Source organism: Borostomias antarcticus (assembly GCF_949987555.1).
Source record: "Borostomias antarcticus genome assembly, contig: scaffold_58, whole genome shotgun sequence".
Lineage (NCBI taxonomy): Eukaryota > Metazoa > Chordata > Actinopteri > Stomiiformes > Stomiidae > Borostomias > Borostomias antarcticus.
In genome coordinates, this window is record NW_028176531.1 from 834,585 (window position 1) to 848,888 (window position 14,304).

The following is a 14,304-nucleotide window of genomic DNA, read 5'->3' on the forward strand; positions in this document are numbered from 1 at the left end:
GTGTACGGGTCAATATCTCCAAAGTGCAAGGTCATAGCCTCTCCCAACCACCACCTCATCCCACTAATTCCTAGGCTAGCTTTCAAATGAGACCATCCGTGAAGTTCTACGACGTTCCGTTAATTTCTCGATACATGTCAATGCATTGTCTATACATGTCAATGCATTGTCTATGCGGTGCTTTTTGGTTAGGTTAGGGTTAGGTTGGCAATATCTCCAGAGTGCAAGGTCATAGCCTCTCCCAACCACCACCTCATCCCACTAATTCCTAGGCTAGCTTTCAAATGAGACCATCCGTGAAGCTCTACGACGTTCCGTAAATTTTTCGATACATGTCAATGCATTGTCTATACATGTCAATGCATTGTCTATGCGGTGCTTTTTGGTTAGGTTAGGGTTAGGTTGGCAATATCTCCAGAGTGCAAGGTCATAGCCTCTCCCAACCACCACCTCATCCCACTAATTCCTAGGCTAGCTTTCAAATGAGACCATCCGTGAAGCTCTACGACGTTCCTTTAATTTTCTCCAATTTCGATACATGTCAATGCATTGTCTATGCGGTGCTTTTTGGTTAGGTTAGGGTTAGGTTGGCAATATCTCCAGAGTGCAAGGTCATAGCCTCTCCCAACCACCACCTCATCCCACTAATTCCTAGGCTAGCTTTCAAATGAGACCATCCGTGAAGTTCTACGACGTTCCTTTAATTTTCTCCAATTTCGATACATGTCAATGCATTGTCTATGCGGTGCTTTTTGGTTAGGTTAGGGTTAGGTTGGCAATATCTCCAGAATGAAAGGTCATAGCCTCTCCCAACCACCACCTACCCCCACTAATTCCTAGGCTAGCTTTCAAATGAAACCATCCGTGAAGCTCTACGACGTTCCGTTAATTTTGCCCATTTTCTGGCAAACGGTTATAACCAAAGTTATAACCGTTTGCCAGATAGGCTATATCTCCAGTGTAGAAGTTGGTAGCTACTCAGAACCACAACTTCCCCCCACTAATTCCTAGGCTAGCTTTCAAATGAAACCATCCGTGAAGCTCTACGACGTTTCATTAATTTTAACATGTAAACCTATGGCGGTTGTACACCGACCTATGGCGGCTGTACACGCCTGTTTCTCCAAACTGGTGCGGTATAGGAGGCTATCGCTCGGTGATGTTAAAGTAACAAGTGTTGACACTAACATACTGGAATATCAGCCTCCTAGCTCTCCGTTAAGTGTGGAAATAAAGGAATGTACAGCCGCCATATAAACCTATTGGCACTGTACGCCTTTCCCGTACGGCCTACAAACATCTCACAGATATGAATCAAAACTTAGATTGCTCTAGAGTGTCCAAGGATCAACATATTTCAGCGTCAGCCCCCAAGATCAAGCGGTTTTCATTTTGGAAGGGGGGAAGTGTCCAATTTGGTGAGGTCAGTTTAGGAAGCATTAATGTTTCCTGAATTGACGTCAATTTAGGAAGCGTTTCTGTTTCCCGAATTGACATTGCGGTCCTGGTTTTTGCAAAGGTACACTACACTCAAGCCCACTGTAGCTAGTCTCAGGGTATGCTAGAACCCCCACACACCAAGGTGCAATACTCTAAGTTAATAAAAAAGTGTCCAAATTGATGCTGCCATTTGCCATATGGTCAAGGTGAGGTTAAGTTACTTCCTGATGTCCGATTAACTCAGGACCAGCTTAGCTGATCTCAGGGTGTGCTTAAACACTCACACAGTAAAGTGCAAGGCTGTACTTTGAAAGGAAGTGTCCAATTTGGTGATGTCAGTTAAGGAAGCATTAATGTTTCCTGAAATGACGTCAATTTAGGAAGCGTTTCTGTTTCCCGAATTGACATTGCGGTTCTGGTTTTTGCAAAGGTACACTACACTCAAGCCCACTGTAGCTAGTCTCTGGGTATGCTAGAACCCCCACACACCAAGGTGCAATACTCTAAGTTTATAAAAAAGTGTCCAAATTGATGCTGCCATTTGCCATATGGTCAAGGTGAGGTTAAGTTACTTCCTGATGTCCGATTAACTCAGGACCAGCTTAGCTGGTCTCAGGGTTTGCTTAAACACTCACACAGTAAAGTGCAAGGCTGTACTGTGAAAGGAAGTGTCCAATTTGGTGATGTCAGTTAAGGAAGCATTAATGTTTCCTGAATTGACGTCGATTTAGGAAGCGTTTCTGTTTCCCAAATTGAAATTCCGGTTCTGGTCTTTGCAAAGGTACACTACACTCAAGCCCACTGTAGCTAGTCTCAGGGCATGCTAAAACCCCCACACACCAAGGTAAAATACTCTAAGTTAATAAGAAGTGTCCAAATTGATGGCGTCCATTTGCCATATGGTCAAGGTGTGGTTTGGGTACTTCCTGATGTCCAATCAACTCAGGACCAGCTTAGCTGGTCTCAGGGTGTGCTTAAACACTCACACAGTAAAGTGCAAGGCTGTACTTTGAAAGGAAGTGTCCAATTTGGTGATGTCAGTTAAGGAAGCATTAATGTTTCCTGAAATGACGTCAATTTAGGAAGCGTTTCTGTTTCCCGAATTGACATTGCGGTTCTGGTTTTTGCAAAGGTACACTACACTCAAGCCCACTGTAGCTAGTCTCTGGGTATGCTAGAACCCCCACACACCAAGGTGCAATACTCTAAGTTAATAAAAAAGTGTCCAAATTGATGCTGCCATTTGCCATATGGTCAAGGTGAGGTTAAGTTACTTCCTGATGTCCGATTAACTCAGGACCAGCTTAGCTGGTCTCAGGGTGTGCTTAAACACTCACGCAGTAAAGTGCAAGGCTGTACTTTGAAAGGAAGTGTCCAATTTGGTGATGTCAGTTAAGGAAGCATTAATGTTTCCTGAATTGACGTCAATTTAGGAAGCGTTTCTGTTTCCTGAATTGACATTGCGGTTCTGGTTTTTGCAAAGGTACACTACACTCAAGCCCACTGTAGCTAGTCTCAGGGTATGCTAGAACCCCCACACACCAAGGTGCAAAACTCTAAGTTAATAAGAAGTGTCCAAATTGATGCTGCCATTTGCCATATGGTCAGGGTGAGGTTAAGTTACTTCCTGATGTCCGATTAACTCAGGACCAGCTTAGCTGGTCTCAGGGTGTGCTTAAACACTCACGCAGTAAAGTGCAAGGCTGTACTTTGAAAGGAAGTGTCCAATTTGGTGATGTCAGTTAAGGAAGCATTAATGTTTCCTGAATTGACGTCAATTTAGGAAGCGTTTCTGTTTCCCGAATTGACATTGCGGTTGACCTTTACAACATTTCATGGTGGTCATGACCTTTCTGCTACAACTAGACACTTGATTCCTTTTCTGCTTTAAAGTTGGCTTCGAGGACAATGTGTGACATGATTTTTGTGCCCATCGGTGCATGGCAAGACACTGAAAATGAGCCTCAAAGTTTGCAAGGTCGCCATGTTTCCCAAAATGACACTGTGTCCATTAGGGAACAGTTTTGTGTACATTAAATATTACATTACAGGACTTTCTGAAGCCTCAGAGATCCCATATTTCACACACAGAGTGGGGACATGGCCTACTACAGTCATGTGAAGTGAAAACTCTCCAAGTCCCTTGGGGAAAAAATATTGTTTATTTGAGAAATCTAGGCGAAGACACTGTTAGGCTTATAGCCCGCAACACCCTCTTTCATAGTTGGTCAGATTGGAGTCATTTTTTTTCTGAACATGCGTGAGCTCTGATCTTTTAGTATGTTGTTGCCAGACCCAAGTGGAGTACAGTAGGCTTGGTTTGGACCTGCTGGGACCCAGCATGCCAGTGCCACACAACTGTCATTTTGGGGTACTTTTGCATTGAAAATGTTTTCAATGGGAAATGCTTCTCAAATGGACACCCTTCAAATGATCATATTTCATGTAGAAATTGTCAGAATGGCTTGAAACCTGCACCAAACCCTCAACTCGGAACACAGATTTAGCATGTAGAGCACTGGTTCTGTAAACCCTCTGCATTCCTATATCCTTTCAGGAATGTCCCTCAAGAATGGGACAAGGAGAGCCTTGTAGAGCAGCTTTTGTTATGAAACATATCTCAGATTTGTTTCAGTACATTGATAGTAAGTATCCAATTTTGGATGTCCAGTGTGGTTCTGGGTTTTGCAAAGGTACACTAAACTCAATACCACTGTAGCTGTTCTAAGTGTGTGCTAAAACCCCCTCTCACTAATGTGCATTGCTGTACACCATATGGAAAAAGGTTTCCCCGGTGTAGGATAAGCACCCCCCCATGGACAGTCGATGCTTGCCAAGTTGACCAATGCTTCCCTCGTGGACAGACAATGCTTGCCAAGTGGACCAATGCTTCCCTCGTGGACAGTTGATTGCTTGCCAAGTGGACCAATGCTTCCCTCGTGGACAGTCGATTGCTTGCCAAGTGGACCAATGCTTCCCTCGTGGACAGTCGATTGCTTGCCAAGTGGACCGATGCTTCCCTCGTGGACGATTGCTTGCCAAGTGGACCAATGCTTCCCTCGTGGACAGTCGATTGCTTGCCAAGTGGACCAATGCTTCCCTCGTGGACAGTTGATTGCTTGCCAAGTGGACCAATGCTTCCCTCGTGGACAGACGATGCTTGCCAAGTGGACAAATGTGTCCCTCGTGGCCAGTCGATTGCTTGCCAAGTGGACCAATGCTTCCCTCGTGGACGATTGCTTGCCAAGTGGACCAATGCTTCCCTCGTGGACGGACGATGCTTGCCAAGTGGACAGATGCTTCCCTCGCGGACAGCCCCCTGGGGGCCCCGAAGTGACAAATGCTTCCCGGGTGGACGATTGCTTGCCAAGTGGACCGATGCTTCCCTCGTGGACAGTTGACCTTTACAACATTTCATGGTGGTCATGACCTTTCTGCTACAACTAGACACTTGATTCCTTTTCTGCTTTTAAGTTGGCTTCGAGGACAATGTGTGACATGATTTTTGTGCCCATCGGTGCATGGCAAGACACTGACAATGAGCCTCAAAGTTTGCAAGGTCGCCAGGTTTCCCAAAATGACACTGTGTCCATTAGGGAACAGTTTTGTGTACATTAAATATTACATTACAGGACTTTCTGAAGCCTCAGAGATCCCATATTTCACACACAGAGCGGGGACATGGCCTACTACAGTCATGTGAAGTGAAAACTCTCCAAGTCCCTTGGGGAAAAAAGATTGTTTATTTGAGAAATCTAGGCGAAGACACTGTTAGGCTTATAGCCCGCAACACCCTCTTTCATAGTTGGTCAGATTGGAGTCATTTTTTTTCTGAACATGCGTGAGCTCTGATCTTTTAGTATGTTGTTGCCAGACCCAAGTGGAGTACAGTAGGCTTGGTTTGGACCTGCTGGGACCCAGCATGCCAGTGCCACACAACTGTCATTTTGGGGTACTTTTGCATTGAAAATGTTTTCAATGGGAAATGCTTCTCAAATGGACACCCTTCAAATGATCATATTTCATGTAGAAATTGTCAGAATGGCTTGAAACCTGCACCAAACCCTCAACTCGGAACACAGATTTAGCATGTAGAGCACTGGTTCTGTAAACCCTCTGCATTCCTATATCCTTTCAGGAATGTCCCTCAAGAATGGGACAAGGAGAGCCTTGTAGAGCAGCTTTTGTTATGAAACATATCTCAGATTTGTTTCAGTACATTGATAGTAAGTATCCAATTTTGGATGTCCAGTGTGGTTCTGGGTTTTGCAAAGGTACACTAAACTCAATACCACTGTAGCTGTTCTAAGGGTGTGCTAAAACCCCCTCTCACTAATGTGCATTGCTGTACACCATATGGAAAAAGGTTTCCCCGGTGTAGGATAAGCACCCCCCCATGGACAGTCGATGCTTGCCAAGTTGACCAATGCTTCCCTCGTGGACAGACAATGCTTGCCAAGTGGACCAATGCTTCCCTCGTGGACAGTTGATTGCTTGCCAAGTGGACCAATGCTTCCCTCGTGGACAGTCGATTGCTTGCCAAGTGGACCAATGCTTCCCTCGTGGACAGTCGATTGCTTGCCAAGTGGACCGATGCTTCCCTCGTGGACGATTGCTTGCCAAGTGGACCAATGCTTCCCTCGTGGACAGTCGATTGCTTGCCAAGTGGACCAATGCTTCCCTCGTGGACAGTTGATTGCTTGCCAAGTGGACCAATGCTTCCCTCGTGGACAGACGATGCTTGCCAAGTGGACAAATGTGTCCCTCGTGGCCAGTCGATTGCTTGCCAAGTGGACCAATGCTTCCCTCGTGGACGATTGCTTGCCAAGTGGACCAATGCTTCCCTCGTGGACGGACGATGCTTGCCAAGTGGACAGATGCTTCCCTCGCGGACAGCCCCCTGGGGGCCCCGAAGTGACAAATGCTTCCCGGGTGGACGATTGCTTGCCAAGTGGACCGATGCTTCCCTCGTGGACAGTTGACCTTTACAACATTTCATGGTGGTCATGACCTTTCTGCTACAACTAGACACTTGATTCCTTTTCTGCTTTTAAGTTGGCTTCGAGGACAATGTGTGACATGATTTTTGTGCCCATCGGTGCATGGCAAGACACTGACAATGAGCCTCAAAGTTTGCAAGGTCGCCAGGTTTCCCAAAATGACACTGTGTCCATTAGGGAACAGTTTTGTGTACATTAAATATTACATTACAGGACTTTCTGAAGCCTCAGAGATCCCATATTTCACACACAGAGCGGGGACATGGCCTACTACAGTCATGTGAAGTGAAAACTCTCCAAGTCCCTTGGGGAAAAAAGATTGTTTATTTGAGAAATCTAGGCGAAGACACTGTTAGGCTTATAGCCCGCAACACCCTCTTTCATAGTTGGTCAGATTGGAGTCATTTTTTTTCTGAACATGCGTGAGCTCTGATCTTTTAGTATGTTGTTGCCAGACCCAAGTGGAGTACAGTAGGCTTGGTTTGGACCTGCTGGGACCGAGCATGCCAGTGCCACACAACTGTCATTTTGGGGTACTTTTGCATTGAAAATGTTTTCAATGGGAAATGCTTCTCAAATGGACACCCTTCAAATGATCATATTTCATGTAGAAATTGTCAGAATGGCTTGAAACCTGCACCAAACCCTCAACTCGGAACACAGATTTCAGCATGTAGAGCACTGGTTCTGTAAACCCTCTGCATTCCTATATCCTTTCAGGAATGTCCCTCAAGAATGGGACAAGGAGAGCCTTGTAGAGCAGCTTTTGTTATGAAACATATCTCAGATTTGTTTCAGTACATTGATAGTAAGTATCCAATTTGGGATGTCCAGTGTGGTTCTGGGTTTTGCAAAGGTACACTAAACTCAATACCACTGTAGCTGTTCTAAGGGTGTGCTAAAACCCCCTCTCACTAATGTGCATTGCTGTACACCATATGGAAAAAGGTTTCCCCGGTGTAGGATAAGCACCCCCCCATGGACAGTCGATGCTTGCCAAGTTGACCAATGCTTCCCTCGTGGACAGACAATGCTTGCCAAGTGGACCAATGCTTCCCTCGTGGACAGTTGATTGCTTGCCAAGTGGACCAATGCTTCCCTCGTGGACAGTCGATTGCATGCCAAGTGGACCAATGCTTCCCTCGTGGACAGTTGATTGCTTGCCAAGTGGACCAATGCTTCCCTCGTGGACAGTCGATTGCATGCCAAGTGGACCAATGCTTCCCTCGTGGACAGACGATGCTTGCCAAGTGGACGAATGTGTCCCTCGTGGCCAGTCGATTGCTTGCCAAGTGGACCGATGCTTCCCTCGTGGACGATTGCTTGCCAAGTGGACCAATGCTTCCCTCGTGGACGGACGATGCTTGCCAAGTGGACAGATGCTTCCCTCGCGGACAGCCCCCCGAAGTGACAAATGCTTCCCGGGTGGACGATTGCTTGCCAAGTGGACCGATGCTTCCCTCGTGGACGATTGCTTGCCAAGTGGACCGATGCTTCCCTCGTGGACGATTGCTTGCCAAGTGGACCGATGCTTCCCTCGTGGACGATTGCTTGCCAAGTGGACCGATGCTTCCCTCGTGGACGATTGCTTGCCAAGTTGACCAATGCTTCCCTCGTGGACGGACGATGCTTGCCAAGTGGACAGATGCTTCCCTCGCGGACAGCCCCCCGAAGTGACAAATGCTTCCCGGGTGGACGGTCCACGGCGCCCTCCGGTGGCGCGGTCGGTATTGCTGCTTCCCAAATGCTTCCCAAATTGACAAAAATCGGTCCGTGGACCGATTCCCTTCCCCCGTTCCGTCCATTTGGGTATCTATTTGCATTGACGGTGGACAAATGTGTCCCCAAATGATTTGGGGTCGTCACTTTGGCATGCGCTGCATGGGGGTCTTTGGGAAACATTTGTCCAATTGGGTTATTTTGTTGTACCGACGTGTTAAGTCCACCTGATGGCAGTCACGTATCATTAATCAAGTTGGAAACTTTAGACTAGAAGAGTAAACTCTCCGGAAGGGAGGTTTACTCTTCACTGGGCCAAATGGGAAACGTATTGTCCATTTGAGTAGCGATTCAGTCCAGAAGTGGGATTTACAGTACAATGGCCCAAATGGGACACTTGTTGTCCATTTGAGTAGCGATCATGTCCAGAAGTGGGATTTACAGTACAATGGCCCAAATGGTGTACAACCCAGGCAGGTTCCTTGGACGAGTGTACAGCCCAGGCACTTTTCATTCAAAAACGGCGTCCCAGACCGCGCGACCTCTCGGGACGCCGTTTTTGGGCGTGGCCTCGCCAAATCCGAACCGTGCGCCCTCCGGAGGGCGCCGATGAGCCCCCTGGTGGCCAAAAGTGTCTCGGGCCGGTTTTGAGTTTGACCCCCACCGATCGGGCTGACGTCCGGTCAGGGTGGAGGCCCGACCGTGGCCTAACGGCGTGCGGAGTTTCGGACCAATCAGAGAGCTCCATTTTCAAAGTTTTCCGATCGGCACGCCCTTCGGTGAGCGTGATCAGGCCCTCGGGGCCTATGGGCCCTCTGTACGGCGGACCAATCGGAGCGTCCCATATGGGCCAATCGGAGAACGGGGTATTCAGGGCGGTCCGTTCGGCACGAAATCCGGCGTGCGTGATCGGCACCTCGAGGACAAAGGGCCGTACGGGTTTCGGACCGATCGGACCGCTCGATTTCTTTTAATACGCTACAGTACACAGGCGTGTACAGGCGCCACAGCTTTCGTGTACAACAGCAATAGGTTTACATGTAAAAATTAAAATTGCTCCGATTTGCTCGAAACCTATGCACAGTAACAGTACACCATGGAGACATAAACATACTACCATATCAGCCTCCCAGCCCCTGTCAATTTGGAGATGATGTGTACAGCCGCCATAGGAATGTATGGCGGCTGTACACGCACAATTTCTCCGAAGCAGTGGGGGCTAGGATGCTATAAAGCGGGGGTTCTCAAGTACCAAAGGGTGGGATGAACATACTCTGAGATCAGCCTCCTACTGCTTTGACAACACCTTTAAAAATTAAAAAGATGATGTGTACAACCGCCATAGGAATGTCCTCACCATTGAAACTGTTGCCGTTGTACACATGACCTTTTGAAACAAAGGTCACAGCCCCTGGAGGACCTTTACATGCACAGTACAGACACAGTACTCGGGTCAGTTACTCAGCATGCCCTGCCATTGCAGAATGTGCAGAGCTTTCGTCTCTGCTACCTTCGGTCGGGTTACGGGAAGCGACTTAGGGAGAATGTGTACAGCCGCCGAATTCCTATGGCGCCTGTACACGCACATTGTTTTTCTGTACAGAGGGGGTTCCGAAAGCACTAGAGGCCTCAAAATCGGGTCAGTGGGTCATGAGTGAGTGTCCATCGAGACTGTGCAGAGAAATTTCAGCTAACCCCTCTAGAAAAAAAAAATCCTCACATATCTCCAAATTTGAACCAGGACACTGTCAGGCTCTTAGAGTACAACACCCTTCTGTGCAAGAATTGATCATTTTGATCAATTAAGAAAACCGCTTAATCTTGGGGGCTGACGCTGAAATATGTTGATCCTTGGACACTCTAGAGCAATCTAAGTTTTGATTCATATCTGTGGGATGTTTGTAGGCCGTACGGGAAAGGCGTACAGTGCCAATAGGTTTATATGGCGGCTGTACATTCCTTTATTTCCACACTTAACGGAGAGCTAGGAGGCTCCTATCATGCACCAGTTTGGAGAAACAGGCGTGTACAGCCGCCATAGGTCGGTGTACAACCGCCATAGGTTTACATGTTAAAATTAAAATTGCTCGGATTGGCTCGAAACCTATGCACAGTAACAGTACACCATGGAGACATGAACATACTGCCATATCAGCCTCCTAGACCAAGAATCTTTGGAGATATTGACCCGTGTACACTGACATGTGGGGGCTGTACGCGGCCGTTTCTCACGATCGGTTGGGAGTAGGAGGCTGATCTCAGAGTATGTTCATCCCACCCTTTGGTACTTGAGGACCCCCGCTTATTAGCCTCCTAGCCCCCACCACTTTGGAGAAATGTGGCGTGTACCGCCGCCATAGGTTTGTGTACAAAAGCAATGGCGGCTGTACACGCCACATTTCTCCAAAACGGTGGGGGCTAGGAGGCTGTACAGCGGGGGTCTTCAAGTACCAAGGAGTGGCATGAACATACTCTGAGATCAGCCTCCTACCCCCAGCCACTTTGGAGATATTGACCTGAGACAGGCGTGTACAGCCGCCATAGGGCAGTGTACAGCCGCAATAGGTTTGCATGGTGAGTGTACGGGTCAATATCTCCAAAGTGACAGGGGCTAGGAGGCTGATATGGCAGTATGTTCATACCTCCATGGTACTCTTTAAGTGTGCTGTGTTTCGAGGCAATCCGAGCAATTTGAATTTTTGACCAAAATCTCAAAAACTCAAAATTGACTTCCAGCAGCCAAGAGGGTAAAATTCAACTTTCTCCAATCCTTACGGTATTCGGAGGGCTTGTCCCTTATGGTAAGAGGATGCTGAGGTTACATTATGAGCCTCCTACCCCCAGCCACTTTGGAGATATTGGCCTGGACACTCACCATGCAAACCTATTGCGGCTGTACACCGACCTATGGCGGCTGTACACGCCAGTCTCAGGTCAATATCTCCAAAGTGACTAGGGCTAGGAGGCTGATCTCAGAGTATGTTCATCCCACCCTTTGGTACTTGAGGACCCCCGCTTTACAGCCTCCTAGCCCCCACCACTTTGGAGAAATGTGGCGTGTACAGCCGCCATAGGTCGGTGTACAGCCGCAATAGGTTTGCATGGTGAGTGTACGGGTCAATATCTCCAAAGTGCAAGGTCATAGCCTCTCCCAACCACCACCTCATCCCACTAATTCCTAGGCTAGCTTTCAAATGAGACCATCCGTGAAGTTCTACGACGTTCCGTTAATTTCTCGATACATGTCAATGCATTGTCTATACATGTCAATGCATTGTCTATGCGGTGCTTTTTGGTTAGGTTAGGGTTAGGTTGGCAATATCTCCAGAGTGCAAGGTCATAGCCTCTCCCAACCACCACCTCATCCCACTAATTCCTAGGCTAGCTTTCAAATGAGACCATCCGTGAAGCTCTACGACGTTCCGTAAATTTTTCGATACATGTCAATGCATTGTCTATACATGTCAATGCATTGTCTATGCGGTGCTTTTTGGTTAGGTTAGGGTTAGGTTGGCAATATCTCCAGAGTGCAAGGTCATAGCCTCTCCCAACCACCACCTCATCCCACTAATTCCTAGGCTAGCTTTCAAATGAGACCATCCGTGAAGCTCTACGACGTTCCTTTAATTTTCTCCAATTTCGATACATGTCAATGCATTGTCTATGCGGTGCTTTTTGGTTAGGTTAGGGTTAGGTTGGCAATATCTCCAGAGTGCAAGGTCATAGCCTCTCCCAACCACCACCTCATCCCACTAATTCCTAGGCTAGCTTTCAAATGAGACCATCCGTGAAGTTCTACGACGTTCCTTTAATTTTCTCCAATTTCGATACATGTCAATGCATTGTCTATGCGGTGCTTTTTGGTTAGGTTAGGGTTAGGTTGGCAATATCTCCAGAATGAAAGGTCATAGCCTCTCCCAACCACCACCTACCCCCACTAATTCCTAGGCTAGCTTTCAAATGAAACCATCCGTGAAGCTCTACGACGTTCCGTTAATTTTGCCCATTTTCTGGCAAACGGTTATAACCAAAGTTATAACCGTTTGCCAGATAGGCTATATCTCCAGTGTAGAAGTTGGTAGCTACTCAGAACCACAACTTCCCCCCACTAATTCCTAGGCTAGCTTTCAAATGAAACCATCCGTGAAGCTCTACGACGTTTCATTAATTTTAACATGTAAACCTATGGCGGTTGTACACCGACCTATGGCGGCTGTACACGCCTGTTTCTCCAAACTGGTGCGGTATAGGAGGCTATCGCTCGGTGATGTTAAAGTAACAAGTGTTGACACTAACATACTGGAATATCAGCCTCCTAGCTCTCCGTTAAGTGTGGAAATAAAGGAATGTACAGCCGCCATATAAACCTATTGGCACTGTACGCCTTTCCCGTACGGCCTACAAACATCTCACAGATATGAATCAAAACTTAGATTGCTCTAGAGTGTCCAAGGATCAACATATTTCAGCGTCAGCCCCCAAGATCAAGCGGTTTTCATTTTGGAAGGGGGGAAGTGTCCAATTTGGTGAGGTCAGTTTAGGAAGCATTAATGTTTCCTGAATTGACGTCATTTTACGAAGCGTTTCTGTTTCCCGAATTGACATTGCGGTCCTGGTTTTTGCAAAGGTACACTACACTCAAGCCCACTGTAGCTAGTCTCAGGGTATGCTAGAACCCCCACACACCAAGGTGCAATACTCTAAGTTAATAAAAAAGTGTCCAAATTGATGCTGCCATTTGCCATATGGTCAAGGTGAGGTTAAGTTACTTCCTGATGTCCGATTAACTCAGGACCAGCTTAGCTGATCTCAGGGTGTGCTTAAACACTCACACAGTAAAGTGCAAGGCTGTACTTTGAAAGGAAGTGTCCAATTTGGTGATGTCAGTTAAGGAAGCATTAATGTTTCCTGAAATGACGTCAATTTAGGAAGCGTTTCTGTTTCCCGAATTGACATTGCGGTTCTGGTTTTTGCAAAGGTACACTACACTCAAGCCCACTGTAGCTAGTCTCTGGGTATGCTAGAACCCCCACACACCAAGGTGCAATACTCTAAGTTAATAAAAAAGTGTCCAAATTGATGCTGCCATTTGCCATATGGTCAAGGTGAGGTTAAGTTACTTCCTGATGTCCGATTAACTCAGGACCAGCTTAGCTGGTCTCAGGGTTTGCTTAAACACTCACACAGTAAAGTGCAAGGCTGTACTGTGAAAGGAAGTGTCCAATTTGGTGATGTCAGTTAAGGAAGCATTAATGTTTCCTGAATTGACGTCGATTTAGGAAGCGTTTCTGTTTCCCGAATTGACATTGCGGTTCTGGTCTTTGCAAAGGTACACTACACTCAAGCCCACTGTAGCTAGTCTCAGGGCATGCTAAAACCCCCACACACCAAGGTAAAATACTCTAAGTTAATAAGAAGTGTCCAAATTGATGGCGTCCATTTGCCATATGGTCAAGGTGTGGTTTGGGTACTTCCTGAGGTCCAATCAACTCAGGACCAGCTTAGCTGGTCTCAGGGTGTGCTTAAACACTCACACAGTAAAGTGCAAGGCTGTACTTTGAAAGGAAGTGTCCAATTTGGTGATGTCAGTTCAGGAAGCATTAATGTTTCCTGAATTGACGTCTATTTAGGAAGCGTTTCTGTTTCCCAAATTGACATTCCGGTTCTGGTCTTTGCAAAGGTACACTACACTCAAGCCCACTGTAGCTAGTCTCAGGGCATGCTAAAACCCCCACACACCAAGGTAAAATACTCTAAGTTAATAAGAAGTGTCCAAATTGATGGCGTCCATTTGCCATATGGTCAAGGTGTGGTTTGGGTACTTCCTGATGTCCAATCAACTCAGGACCAGCTTAGCTGGTCTCAGGGTGTGCTTAAACACTCACATACTGGAATATCAGCCTCCTAGCTCTCCGTTAAGTGTGGAAATAAAGGAATGTAGTTGGTCAGATTGGAGTCATTTTTTTTCTGAACATGCGTGAGCTCTGATCTTTTAGTATGTTGTTGCCAGACCCAAGTGGAGTACAGTAGGCTTGGTTTGGACCTGCTGGGACCCAGCATGCCAGTGCCACACAACTGTCATTTTGGGGTACTTTTGCATTGAAAATGTTTTCAATGGGAAATGCTTCTCAAATGGACACCCTTC